A 16,036-nucleotide genomic window follows, 5' to 3' on the forward strand; every position below is an offset into this window, starting at 1 on the left:
CTAAGCACAATGAAGTGCCCGTTTTGTCACCACAAAAAAAGTTGGGCTGAAACTGAAGAGAAATTTGTTCAGCCAGATAAATTGATTAACAGGCCTCCCTTGCAGTTTTTTTATCATTCAATGGATAAAGGATGTGTTCACCCTTGATGGAGAAGTAGAAACTTGCATTCATGATTTCAAGTATGACCTCAGAGACTGAGATGGTGAGTATTGCTTTTGGTTCAAGAATGGTTTGGTAAGTTAACATTCACATGACACAAATTCTTCTTTCAGTTTGTATAGGGAAATGCAAAGGTGTCAACAGGGGTGTGGGTAGCCTACAGCGGCTCCATGGAGGGCAAGTACTTTCAGACAGACCTGCTGCTTGTTGGCAGGAATTTCTCCACACCCTCTCTCCCATAAGATGGCCTACATACATTTGTATTAGGCTACAGAAGCTTAAATCATAGTTCCCATGGCCATTATGCATGTGTTTATTTCAGAACTTTCAACACTGATATCTCTGGGTGACTTCAATCTTCATCTGGAAAATTCCTCTAACCTCTTGACCTAATTAGACTAAATGGCCATGCTCATGCATGCTTGCTTTGGTATCACACATAGGGTGCCTCTCATTCGACTTTTATAGGCTACATCCTCCCTCCTCGGGCCTCGATCCTCACTGATCTACATAAAGAATGATGGGGCAGCAACAATGGGATAGTCTATCCAGTTTTAGTTATAGATCAGTGGGAACGCCCCTTCGAGGATCGAGCATCGAGGATCGAGGAGAGATGTTGAGAGGCACCCACAATGTAGACTTTCCAAACCACAACAAAGGCCGTATTGGACCCAATCTGCTGCATTGGTACCTTGCAGTCTCAGTGCTGCTGAACTCATTTTAGACCAAAGTTGTGCTATTTGACACCTACCTGCCTCATGAAATCAGTCAATTCAGCATGTGATGTCCTGATGATGACATCACCCACTCTAGAGTGCAGGCTGGTCTCTGGCAACAGTGAGCTATTTAAACACTAAAGAGTTTTACCTTGAAATAATTTTTCCAAAATAGTGTTTCATCAACTTATAACAGGGTGAATGGCACTTCTGCATTCGCTTCCTAGCCCTCTATCGGCTCTAACCTCACTATGTAAGTGTACTGGTTGGGGTAGCGGATCTGTAGTTCGATGGAATGAGACATAGGAATCTACAAATTTGACCTGTTTCGATGTCGCAATACATCATACTTTCATAAAATCATGCAACATACTCTACCATGTCTGTGGACATCGTTATTTGCAAAGCCAGTGCTGGATAAACAAATAGTGTATGTACGACAGAGGAAAAGTGCTTTAGTGTTGCTTTAAAATAGAGATTTTAGGTCGCAAAAAGCTCTACATTATGCTCTGTCATATTGCCCCTATAACTCTTGGATTCACTTCCCCATCACATCATGAATTGTATGTCCATTGTGGGTGTTAAAAGTAATTAAAAAACCCATCTCTTTCAGATTGCATGTTTACTTTGACTTAGTTATAAATCAGCTATTCATTATTTTGAAATTCTATTGCATTTGTGAAGTGACCTTGGGTGTTACAAGTTTAAATAAAAATGTATTAGTATCATTATTGAAAAAGCAAAGGTCTTTGAGAGGATAGTGGCATCTCAGTTCCTAAACACACACACACACACACACACACACACACACACACACACACACACACACACACACACACACACACACACACACACACACACACACACACACACACACACACACACACACACACACACACACACACACACACACACACACACACACACACACACACACTTTAATCAGGATTTCTCCCTCAACACAGTACAACCAGCTCCTTTGTGTGGCAGGTGTTAGACTCATCCCTCAGACACATTTCCCATCAGCTTCTAGAATGCCAACATTGGACTCCATGGCTGTGTACATCAGTTGCTCATATCATATCTCATTGATAGGACTCAATTTGTCCAAATTGTGAATTGCAAATTGCGCTTGCTAGTTCAGCTGTCGCCGGGGGGGTCCCTTTTATTCATCATATATCTCCTCCTGGAGTTGCATACAGCATCCTATTTAGAATTCTTCTCCTCACATGTAAAGCCCTACATAATTATGCTCCCACTTATCTCACTGACCTCTTGGGGATCTACACCTCTGCACTCACTACGATCCTATGACTTCAGGTCTGCTCAGCATTCCAAACATGAACCAAGGCCATGGAAGAAAGAACGCTCTGTCATATTGCCTCTAAACTCTGGGATTCACTTCACCATCACGTCATGAATTGTAGGTCCATTGTGGGCATTAGAAGTCTTTTCCCCTTTCATCTCCATCTCTTTCAGCGAGCATGTTTACGTCTTATTTGCAGGACAGCATCTCGCACAGCACAGTTTCCCTGTCACTGCACTGGGGCATTGGGGTGGATTTTTTACAAAGAGGGAAGAGAGCACTGCCACCTATTAGTCATTAGCCTATTAGACTCCAGCAGCAACATACTGTTGTACAAACAATTGGGTCTCCCCTCCAGGTACTAACCAAGCCCACACCTGCTTAGCTTCAATAATTCAGCAGAAACAAGGTATCTGTTGGTAGCTGCAGGTGTTTGTACTTGTGCATATTAAAAGGTGTCAAGCAAGTGTGTCAAGCAAGTGAAATATGTGCTTCCAGGTGTCAAGCAAGTGAAATATGTCCTTCCAGATTACATCCCTGCATATCTCTGATGATATGTCCACTGTTTTGTATCAAAGTTCATTCATCCACCATTAGCCAGATTGTTCAACTAACAATATGCATTGTTTTTCCACAAAAGTGTGTGAAATAGCACTCCGTTCAAACTTTTGGCATGGAAAATCTGCAATGCTCTGAAACCTAGATCCTAGATCCTCAATTTAATGATCTGACACACACACACACACACTCACACACACACACACACACACACACACACACAAAAACAGGTCAAATCTGCAAAAAGAAACCTAAACTAAAACTACTGACTTACTCATAAAATGAACTAAAACAGGACTGAAATCAGTTTGTTGAATTGTTGAATCTCAGGCACTCTTAATACATAGGGTGCCTCTCAACATGCCTCCTCGATCCTCGATGCTCGATCCTCGAGGGGCGTTCCCACTGATCTATAACTAACACTGGATAGACTATCCCATTGTTTGCCCCCCATCATTCTTTATGTAGATCAGTGAGGATCGAGGCCCGAGGAGCGAGGGAGGACGTATAAACGCTGCTTGAGAGGCACCTATAGTTCCCGCTATTCTTCTGCCTCAGTCCTGGCCACTTCATAGGCTGCTGCTCCTGTTTGAAGTGACGATGGCCACAGTGTACGGCCCAGTGGCCTCCCAGGTGTACAGTGTTCCGTGCTGGGGATGTTGTCTTGCCACTTGATATAAGCTCTCTTGGGGATACTGTGTGGAAATGATTCAGCTTTTTGACATGTTGTTGGTGTCCAGGTTTCACAGGCGTAGGGATAATGTCTCTAAAGGCCGCACCCTGGTTGACCCCACTGAAAAGGCTGTCATGTCATGCCACTGTCCTGGACCATGGCCTGCATGCCATCATATAATTGCTGTGTCATCCTGATGAACTTGGCTGTGCAGCCAAACTTTATCATGATTTTCCACAGTCTTTTCCTGCTAATGGCATCAAAGGACTTTGTTAGGTCAACAAAGGTGGAGTACAGGTTGGTCATTTGCTCCTGACACTTCTCCTGAAGTTGCCTGGCAGCAAACACCATATTAGTGGTACTATTTTTAAACCACATTGGCTCTCAGTTAAGAGGTCTTGTTCAAGATAAGACAGATGATTGGAGATGGACCCAGGTGCTCTGGGTGGCCAGGGTGTCCTACAGGAGCCTCACCAGGTTCTGCACTCCACAACACGCTACTGATCGCCGAACCCTGTGGATTGCCTGGATTCCTTCAGAGTGTACTGGATGTTATTGGTCCATGTGAGGTTCTCAGTGATGTGCACACCAAGGTATACAGTATTTAAGACTTTCAACTCTCTCCACAGGCTTCCCGCTGATCTTTACTGGAGTACTTGGAGGCACAGGTGAGAGCTGATTCTGGGCCTGGAAATCCATGAAATGTCCTTGAATTTGATGGAAAAATGCCAATCCAGATAAATGTGTCGATCACATTTTACAATTCTTGAGTTTGATTGATCGTCCCTGTGCACTGTGGTGCTATTTAAAAAATACAAATATTTGATTTGAAACAAAATATAGGTCTAATTGACAGCAAGTGTTCTTGTTCTGTGATTCTGTATCTGTGATTGGGCATGTGGGATTCTCTTTGGCTATTTAAGGTCTTGATTATAGTTCAAATTTAATAATAATAAAATGTAGGCCTTTCCATTTGGTTTTATTATGAGTTACCATTTATTCATGACATTTACAGAATTACAAATGTTATATTGATACGTATCATTATCATCAGGATATGAAATGACCCATATCACAGTGTGATATTTTGGACATCTGGCACAAGCCCTATTAAAAAAATATATATATTAGAAAAAAGAAATGAAAAACAAACAAGCTAATATTGTGTTCATTAGAATCAAGTGAAGAATGATCACCAAGTAAACATAAGAGAAGCCATAAAGCTGGCCACGGTTGAAGGGAGAATAGATTACTTCAGAAGAGCTGGATATTCAACGAAGCCTTATATTCAACTATGCCTTGGATATTCAGCGAGGCCTTATATTTCACTTTTCCCCGGATATTCAGCTGAGAATGATTTGCCATAAGGTGAAATGTGCAGCCTCGGTCACCTCTGACTGCAGACAGATTGAGACTCATTGTAGTGCAGTGGAGCGCCACTAGATGTTGACAGTGCACTGAGCAAACAGCAGCATGGAACTGGATGATGGCACTCAAGAACATGGGGGATTGACTTGCAGCTAGTTGGAACCAACAGAGAGCAATCTGACATGCTCAACTGGGCTGGCCAAAGAGTTGCCATGCTGACACAGCAGGTTTGATATTTATCCTAGAATTATTAGTAATAAACATGTAGAGAATTTAGAGAGAATGAGAAGAAGGACTTATGCTAACAGCACTGAGAGATTGTTTTATTACTATTACTCATTCGCTCCTCTTATTGGGGTACTTCTACCATGAAGTTGTTTTATGGAGTATGGCATACCACATTTTGCTCCTGCATGTGAATATTGTAAGTAAAGATAAGTAAAGATCCTTCAATCTTTGAATTGATGGCTCACTGTGTCATCAGGTACAGATAGAACACATGACTGTGGCTTTTTCAGTGCGTCTGCAACACCACCACTAGACCAATGTCTGCCACAGCTGTGACCTGCTGGATATCACTTTGAAGGTCATTTTGAGGTAAAAGATATTAATGATGTAACTGCACAGACATTAATGATATGATTGTGAACAAACCTAACTGGTATGAAACCAAATTAGAAGACAGGGGGACAAAAAGCAGTGTATGGGCAGTGGGAACATGGAAAATATCCTCACTATGGCACGATCACCCTGAGATATGGATGCATATTATATATGTTTTATCCTATTGTATATGGATTTATCTGCTAATGAATTCATTCACTCCCCCCACCCCTCCTTTTCCTTCTCTATCTTTCTGAGAAGCCGGAATCTCTCCGGCGCCAAGCAGACAGGCTTGTTTTCCTTTAGCACCATCAGCATAGTCTTTGCTTGGAGATTCAGGCTATGTAAACAACCTTGAGACATTTTATTTACTGATACTAGTAATTAATAACACTAGTCACTCGCAAACAGCTAATTCAAACTGCATGTTCCTGGTGTCTGTTCCACAAGGAGGTGAAATGGGCTACGGACTGGTGTACTGCAAACACGCTGCATCTTAACGCCTCAAAAACCAAATAAATTATTGTGGACATGAAAAGGTGGCCTAACACAAAGCCCCGTCTATTATAACCTTCACTGACTCCTTTACATTTCTTGGCTCACATATCAGCCATAATTTGAAATGGGACGTTAACACCACCCACCACAAAACCCTTTTGGTGCTCTTCTACAAAGCCGTCATTGAAAGCATTATCTCATCTTGTATGGTATATGGGAGCTCTGACGCACACCAAGAGGAAATTAGAGAGAGTTGTCACCAAAGCCTCCAGCATAACTGGTTGTGACCTTCCATCAGTCCACTGCTGAACGCAGCTTGAACCGAGCAACCAAGATCATCAGCGACGCCTCACATCCAAGCCATGATCTAATATTCCAACTTCTGCCCTCTGGAAGACGCTATCTCTGAAAACTGGAATGACACGCTTCAACAACAGCTTCTACCCTTCAGCAGCAGTTAGACTCTTGAACTCCTGAAGATCTCTGCTTATTTATCTATTTTATCCCCTCCTGCTACTTATCTCCCCACCCACCACCACCACCACCAACATTGTTGTGTGGCAATTAAAGTTTCCATCCTATTCTATTCTGTTCTGTTCTATTCTATTCTATTCACATACGTAGGCCTACTGCATGCACTGAGCCTGGTAAGGATGAGGGAAACAGGACAAGGGATGTTTTACGGCTATTGCAAAATGCCGTTCTATGTCTACTCAGTGGAGAGCGGTACTCTTGTGGTGCTGTGTAACAACAGCCCCATTATTCTTGCTACTGTTCTCACTGATTTACTTAGTCTACTCAGAATACACAGAATTCACAAGATCTGTATTTCACGCACGCACGCACGCACGCACGCACGCACGCACGCACGCACGCACGCACGCACGCACGCACGCACGCACGCACGCACACACACACACACACACACACACACACACACACACACACACACACACACACACACACACACACACACACACACACACACACACACACACACACACACACACACACACACACACACACACACACACAGTTAGCTTAAGTATAACAGACATGGCAAGGGCTGGGACATGGTATAAGACAATGGGCAAATTGTTCAGTTTAATGTACATGAATACAAAATGCAAGTCAATCAAGTCAATCCTCACAATAACACTGAACATTCCCACAACTCGCATGTGACAACAATGTCATGCAATGGCATAGTCATTTCAATTTGTTGTAGCCTCTATTCACACATACAACTTCCTGTTGAAAGTAAACTGAGAGTAAATTGATCTAACTGATTAGCTACACAACACACTTGATTAGTCATGGTCATAGTCCGTTCATTTAATTTAGGAATATGATGCGTCTCCCACAGAATGGTATATCATGCAAACATATATGAAGAAAAACAGAGAGTGAGTGCAACTGGAGCTATTCATCTGTGCTGGTTGCGGACTTGGCCCAGACAACAGACAGAGGTCTGCAAACAGCCTCATCATTATGGACAATTTCTTGGAAAGGAAGGAAACAATGATGAGCACAGCTGAGCGGAGACTCAGCTAAGAAAATGTCCCCAAAGCACTGTCCCCATAAGCCTGGACGAGTCAGGCTGGAGGGCCAGGAATGTAAACAAACTTTTAAATAATTCTGATGAACGGGCCTTGACAAGAGACAGTCCTCTATGTGTGTGCTGTTTAATGCTTTAGCTGAAACTTTTATCCCTAGTCACTGTACTTTCAATGATTTGGTGTTTTTAGGTGTTTGCTCCACTTTTGAGTGGAATCATACTTGATCATATTAACTTATCTTTTCACAGTCAGATGGGTAAAACCACTCTCAATTAACTCTGTTTAACTTCTTTTAAAAAAATATGACAAATCTATTGTCAATGGGGAGCCACTAATATGCAAGAGACCCTGAACCACCAGGTGGCAGTTGAGTTCAACTTATTGCCATGGATACAAGCTCAGCGACAAGGGAAGGGCACAACGAGAGCCTACTCTGAGACCCAGTAGACACGATTTGGATGGGTGCAAAACAACACCCTCTCCATAGTAACAACGTCCCTTATAAAGGACACACACCACCCCATGATGTGACATCAAATCAGATATTTCCATCTTTCTTACCGAGTTATCTGAAATCAGTGACAAGCTAAATGGAACGACTGTGTCACAAATGGTGCAACTATGCAGCTATATCTCATCAACATTTCTGAGGAGGAAAAAACAGTTTGCCTCTCTGTGGCTTGTGTTTACACGCCAATGCTGAACAGCCACTCTCAGCCTTCCTGTTTGTCCTGCAGCAACAACTGCTGCGCCTAACTCAATTAAACATGGGCTCCCACACGAGGCAAATGAGTCCACAAGTTATTTTCAGACGGGGCAACTTGCCGTCCACTAACAGCAATCACACAGTCAGCGGAGGTCAGCAACTCTCCATTCCAAAAGGGCCTCTATGTGTGTCTGTGTGTGTGTGTGTGTGCATGAGAGAGAGAGTGAGTATGTGTGTTTGCACGCCAACATCAGTCGGTTACTATAGAAAATTACTCTAGAAAACTAAGAGAGCACTAACAGCATAATCTATTGTTTAAACATGAATAAAATGTTGTCTCCCTGTAAATCTGCCTTTGTTTCCCTCTGTGTCTCACACACTCACACACGTATGCATGGATACATGCAAGGTTACAAACACACACACACACACACATATGCATGGATACATGCAAGGTTACAAACACACAAACACACACACACACACACACACGTATGCATGGATACATGCAAGGTTACAAACACACACACACACACACACTTAGGTCTTCCAGAGCCTTGACGTTACAAGTATACAGTGCAACTCCAAAGACATATGAACATGAAATGTAACCTGTCAAGTTCTACCATTTAGAATGTCATAAAAACAGAAAAAAGAACACACACACTGTCCACAGTGTAAAATATATGTCGACACTGCACATGTTGACGCTGTTTGAGAGTTTATCTTTGCATCAATCAGCGCAGGACCTGCTGGAACATGCCTGAACCAGGGCAAAATACAGAGTGACAATTAGTCACCGAACAAACACGCCATCCACATACCATGTGGTAGAACAAGGTAATTTTCCGCTATCTACATCGGTACCACATGCCACCCCTAGGCTGTTCAAGGGTGAGGCATGACGCTTACATAACCTTACTTTCTACTAACAAACTCCTTGAGCTCTTGTGCAGGAAAGGCAAGTTTGTGCGGATTTGCAAGAGAGAGATCAAGCTGTCAAGGCTCATCACCTGGCCATGTCCCCCATTCCAAAAGAAAATAGCCATGAGGGCAGCTTTAATCAACCTGGCGAGGCGTACAGAGCCTCTGCCAAGGCATCGAGGTATACAACTGTGCCAGTTGCAACATACACTTCTCAGTGGCAGGGGTGTCATCAAGTTTCTTAGAAATGGATCATTGAAATAAGGATGAGTCTATATCAGGGTTGCTAATTAGAAACAAAACTCCTACTACATTCCTGGGCAGTTCCACAGTAATCATTTCCAAGAATAGAAACTGGAACTGGGCTCCCTTGCTTACACATTTCAAGAGTATACAACACATAAATCTTCGAATAGTGACTGATGAAACTGATGAAAACAAACACATAGTTTATATCCCTTAATATCTCATCACTGATCCCAATTAAAGTTCAAAGAAACGTGGGCTTCTGGATGTTTGGTTAGGAGTGACACCCAGAACAGAAGGCCTCTGTGTGTGGCATGCAATCAAGAATCATCTTCTGAAACGTCCAGCCTCTGACGTATGATCACATGCCCGCACATGCACAGGTGCTGGCGCAGTCCTGAGTCACCTCCACGTGTCAGCCACCGGCTGCGTCACACTTCCTTCCTGCTTCGACACGACAGACACAGTCATCAGCAGGAACGTAACAAAAAGGAACTTCTACACCGAGGCCTGGATCTGCCGCACCAAGAGCGAGAACGTTTCCCCCTTCAGGTCTGGCGAGATGAGCCTGACCTGGGAGGGGTCGGCCCCCGAGCTACAGACCCAGGATAGTGACCCCTGATCAGCAGTGGCTCCCATGGGAATGGGGTCACAGTGGAACAGGTGACATCACTCCAGAATGCACAGCAGCCACACGATCAACCTGCAGGATACGAACAGAAAGCAGTGAGACGTGTGCAACCCGACAAGAAAGACTCCAAGACAAACAGCAGCGAGCACTCAGCGATAAATTCAAATTCAGTTGGTGGGCAGAGTGCCAAGTCTGTCAAAGAGAAACAAAGTTCTCGTGCATTGAATTAAGTGGCACGTCGTCGAAGCACTGAGCTGATCAGGGTTTGCACTTAATGGTCTTCGCACTGGTACTAAATGAGTCAGTTAATTTTGCCCAGTTATTGCATTAACAGTTGGGCTTTGCACTTCCCCCATCACTCAAATTAGCCCCCCTCCTCTCCAACTCATTGGCTTTTCAGCGGTCACGACCTGGTCTCAGATTGCATTCAGAATCCAAAGGGTCATCATCAGTGTCATCGTGCATGCTTATGAGGCTATGTTCTTGAAAAGCAAAATCTATGCATAACACTAGCACGATCAGCCTTTTGTTCCTAACCAGAGAACATTTATTATTTCTTGTGAATTTATTTCTTGTAATTTGCCGGAGCATGTGTCTATGCTATTCACAGCTCCCATTGTATGATGAAGCACATCAAACGTTCAGAATGTCAAAGACATTCACTCTGTTGATTTCTAAGAAGTGTGTGTGTGTGTGCACATGCACATGCTGGCAAGGGCATTTGTTTGTCTATTTGCCATTTAGGACGGTGACAGCTGTGTCATTTCTATAAAATGTAGACTTGTTGCAATATGTGAGTCAGCTCTCGCACCGTGCCAGAATGGAACAGCATAGAGCACTGGGCCCCATCTTAGAACTCAGGCTTTAGAACGCTGACCACCTGACGGTGGGGAATTGCTTCTGTGCTCCTACAATTGCAATGCCTTTAACCTTAAAGACATACAATGTAAGCAGTTTTTTTCAAAGAAACTTGCTGACAGATGCTGTTTCTGTCTCTTTGTGTCACCTGTATTAATACTTGCATTCTTTAGAGCAGACATCACCTGGAATACTTGATCTTCATGCTCTTCTCACTTTGTCTGTCCAAGGCCCTCATGGGCTGACCTGAGTGGGCCGGTTTGTCCAAGGCCCTCGGATACGGTTGGGCACTTCATGTTTGTTTCATGTTCAACTCTCATCCCTCACTGTTCCACTTTGAGGATGTGTAAGGGATACTGTAGCAAAAAATGATACCACATTGCTGAAATATGACAGTAGGGAAGAGATAAAAGCAGTCATGACAAAACATGCAAATCGGATGTTGCTGCAGCCTGACACAGATTTGACATTTTAAGACCATCTCAGAATACACAGTGTCTCTCAAACAATGAGTCACACAAAGTCCGAAGGCACCTCTGACAGACTCTCACCATGCAGGACACGCAGAACACTTTGATGTGTTCTTTCTGATGTATCAGATTCTTCATCCAGATAGGATTACAGTCCGGATAAATGACACGACTGACTGTAGTAAGCAACATTGAAAGAACAAAGAGTTCTGCCCTTGTCTTTGCACACTGTCAACATAGTCTCAACATCGTGTGATATCAGATATTCAGATAGGACCAGGGAGAACCATTGAACTGCATGAGGCACTCTGAAACTGTACAGGCTTGCAGTCTTGAAAGCGCTGCAGGTTCATGCAAACAGCCTCAGAACACCAGGAGAAAGGCAAAAAGTATTTCTTAGGTTGCTGTGACATGCCTGACAAATAGTGTTAAATTGCACTTGACCCATTTGGCAGACCTAGCATGGGTGTGTGTGCACACATGTAGAACGGCTGAGACAACCCTCAGGAAATCAAGACATGCTGCACACTCTAATTTGGTGTGTTTTGAGGTAAGCGACTCGTCTAACACAAAACCACACTCAGAAAATGGATAATAAACCATTTGTCACCACAGAACCACAAACTAGCCTGATGTTGTGCTTGGAATGTTGTTTGTTTGTCTGTCCGTAAAGATGTGTGTTTCTGTGTACTTCACAACATTAGGGCACGCAGCCATTTGGTGATTCTGACATGGACACTTCTCAAGATCTGTATCACACACACACACACACACACACACACACACACACACACACACACACACATACACACACACACACACACACACACACACAGATATATCACTCCAATTGACTCTTAGGAACAGAATGCATTGAAAACACTGACCGCAATGACAACAGTGTTATGTTCAAGCAGCAACATGCTCCCCACTCTACGTTTTTACGCAATACCGGGTGAGGCTTGATAAACAACATACTGTTTCTATACTTAGCCAACCAGGTAGTATAGTCAGAATACCACCACAAATGACAAAACAGGAAAAAGACTGAGTGAAGCACTGAAAGCTAACTGAACTGTTTTCATAGTAAGCCATCAGCTATCAGTTCCTGAATTATTACTCAATGTGAGAGGAAGTTGGCCCAAAAACATGCAAGCAGCATCGACAGGCAATGCAAAACCATACCATTACAGCCTTTATATCTGCTCATTCCCTACACCAACCGAACTACTCAGTGTCCAACTCAATTGTGCTGCTTTGAAATCAGTCAGGATAGATTTTCCAACTGCTAGGGCACTTGTAAGGCATACAATGTTGGTATAGAGTCATTAATGATTCTCAGTCAAATACAAGATCAGAGAGTTACTGTAAGTATAGCAACCTTCCTACATTATATTCAGCAAACATGTGGAGATAGAAATGGTGTTGCATATAAGCTGGTGCTTTTATTCACTAAGTAAAATCACCTCACACATATTTTGGCCCTCACTAAATTTTCATTCTTGAATCTTGTTGCAATGGACAATATATGTTTCTAAAACTGTGCATCCACTCTCAGGCTGTCCAGAGATTTGAAAAAAGCAATACGATTGACTGGTCTGCAGAGGGAGTAGTGAGTGTTGGCTGACCCTCCACTTCAATCTCGCCTTCTACCTGAACGTCTGCCCTTGTCTCCCAGAGTGCTTTGCAAACACTTAGACACACCTTCTGTTACCATGGCTACTGCTACAAGATCTGATAGTACCATGGCAACCATGACGTGGACCCACTCTAAGTTGAGTGTCTTTTTTTTTTTTTCTCTCTCTCTCATAATGATCTCCTACGCACTTGCAAAATCTTAATTGGCTTTGATAAAGTTTGGCTGCCTGAGCATCAGTCCAACCACTTCACAACCACAAAGACATTGGTGGTAATGGCTTTTCCTGGTACGCACACAAAAACACCCTCTTATCAACCCCGGCAGACACACAGACACACATGTTGCACACACCCGCCCCACAAAAACACAGGAACTGCTCAGTCACCAAGCCCCAGCTGCCTCCACCATCACAGGCAAACATGCATGCCACAGACAGCCTTGCTACATCTACCCCACCGCCGTCTTCAAGGCTCTGAGTCTCTTAAAGCTCAGTTGACAGCATCATGTCACCACAGCTCCCAAGATCATAGAGACGACAGCGTCTATCATCGTCTGCAGAATGTTGCGTAACAGCATGTGCCTGCACAGCACTGTAACACAGAGGCCCATTGTTCCCAAGCCTTCCTCAAAGGTCTGTTTACGCCAGCTACACTACAACATAGGCACACAGTTACACAATACAGAACACTTAAGACAGCTCCATCAATAGTTAAGGGACCAGACAAGCTCACACAATTCTTTCATTATATTGTTTTCGTTATCGCTCAATTTTTCCATAATCAATTCCATTCCATTCCAAGAGGTTTGCAATCTGCAGAGAAAATGCTTTCCCAACTTTTATCCTTGAACAGAAACACCCAACCGTTATGATGTAGCAGGTACTCATAAAAAGTGTTTCCTGGTGGTGTCATCGGCAAAGAAAACAAACAAATCACCTGTTCTGCAAATATTGCACTATTTGTACTTTAACTGACGCAAACCATGTCACCCAACTCTTAAATGCTCACAACATGGAGACACTACCTGCCGATGCTTATTCGATGTTCGGCTTGATATACACTCATTTTAATGGAATATTCATTTAAACTGGCCTGGACTGTAAGTATTTACATTCTTTGGTTGAGACTGTACCATTATACAGTTTGCCATTATGTTGTTTGCACAATTCTCGTTTGTTATTTATAGATATAGGTAGCTTCTTGTTACTAACACTCTTGACCTTGTTTTTCAACCTTCTGCCTCGCTCACAGAAGCAAGTAACTTGTGAACTCGCATCCAGTCAACATATAAAAACTACTGCTTTCTTAAGCAAAAAAATCTTGCCCTGAGACAGGGTAGATGCTAAGAATGAAACGCATTCAGTGTTAAGCCCAGACCTGTCGGAATTTCTTCAATTTCAATTTTGGCACCATTTTCACAGCTTAACCCCGACAAAAAGGCCTTAAACAGCACATGACATGCTGTCTGTGTGACCTACATAAACATTATCCTGCTCACCGGACCACACTGTGTGTCTAGATAAACATTATCCTGTTCACCAAACATTTTTGTCTACATGAAAACATGTGTGTTAGGTCACACTGACGCAGTACCATAGGATAAGGCATTTAGGCCTACACAGTTTTCAAAGACAGAAAATCACATTTCAAACATTATTCTGTTTGAATATCAGAAAACACAACATCAGCCTTTGTGTAATAAACAAGGTGATGTCTATCTAAGGGTAAAACTGCCTGGAGATCAGTTCTAATTTGGAGATACTTAAGGTTGAGTTTAAGTAGCTTGTTTGCTCCTTTTGCATGCCTTCATATAGGTTCATACTTACCTTTTCATTTCCTTAAACAAATGGTCATGAACGCTGATAAAAATGTGACAGCGATACTGACCACAGTGCTGGAAGAGTTTCAGCCCAACAGGCCTCCATTTTGCCACATCCCTTCCCCAAAGGCAAGATAGGAAAATGCAGAACACTGTCTCTATTACTGGGATGAAATTAAGTAGGCTATAGGAGTACCATTACTTTCCTGCTGATGGATTATCATTAAGCCCAAACACTAGTGTGTCCAGGGGGTCAACGTGTGTGTGTGTGTGTGTGTGTGTGTGTGTGTGTGTGTGTGTGTGTGTGTGTGTGTGTGTGTGTGTGTGTGTGTGTGTGTGTGTGTGTGTGTGTGTGTGTGTGTGTGTGTGTGTGGGGGGGGGGGGGGGGGGGGGTCTTGAAGTGTCAAGGCAATATTGTAAAATTCATCTCATAAAAGATCAGATTACAAAAATAAGTTGCCAGATAGTGCCAACTGGCAAAACAACTATCCAACTTAAAGCCCTGTGAACAGGTGCACATTGGCGTGTGTTGGCATGAGTCAATATCATGTGGATGCATCTAGAACAAGGTAAGATTTCTGATGTGCAGACAGAGCCAAGAGTAGGCTACTTTAGCAGGCCTGGAGTTTAGCCAGGGCCTTCTCGACAGAGGTGTTACAAGTGGAACCGTGGGCACATTCAATGTCAAAACATGCATCATGTTTGAAGGCCATGTTTACTCGAAACCGCGTGCGTAACGCTAGGCTTTCATTTAGGCTATTTAAATGCAAGCTAAAAATAATGAATCTGATTAGGCCTACCCTGCTGGAACAGCAGTTCTTCTGCTTCGTTTTGAAGCCTGGTGAAATCGCCTGTGTTTCACGTTACAAATGTTTTGTTAAAAACCTTACAGCCAAAATCTGTAGACTGGTTTCACTTTTCTAGATCCTTAAAATGTAAATGACCGATCTCTGTTTAATCCATGGTTTAATCCTGCGCAGAGCAGTAGGGCTAACTCGTGGAAGCATTTGATTCGCTGAAGGAAGCACTGCACGATTGACCTAACCCAATAGACTTCTAGTTTCAATCAGGCGTAGCTTTCATTTGCCAAGCCTATTAACGGCCTAATTAATGATTGATCCGTGAAATTGTAACAGTCAGTTACTAACAATTTAATTGATAGATTGCTCTATAAATGTTCAGATTTCGGAGAAGCTTTTGTCTGTCTCTCAGGTTGCAGCTATTAAGTTTGCAGAGTTTTAGGTAAGGTAAGTGCTATTAGTTCAAGCTATTATTTTGAACAAATATTGTTAGACTAGCCCAC

Source organism: Sardina pilchardus, chromosome 2 (assembly GCF_963854185.1).
Source record: "Sardina pilchardus chromosome 2, fSarPil1.1, whole genome shotgun sequence".
Classification (NCBI taxonomy): Eukaryota; Metazoa; Chordata; class Actinopteri; order Clupeiformes; family Clupeidae; genus Sardina; species Sardina pilchardus.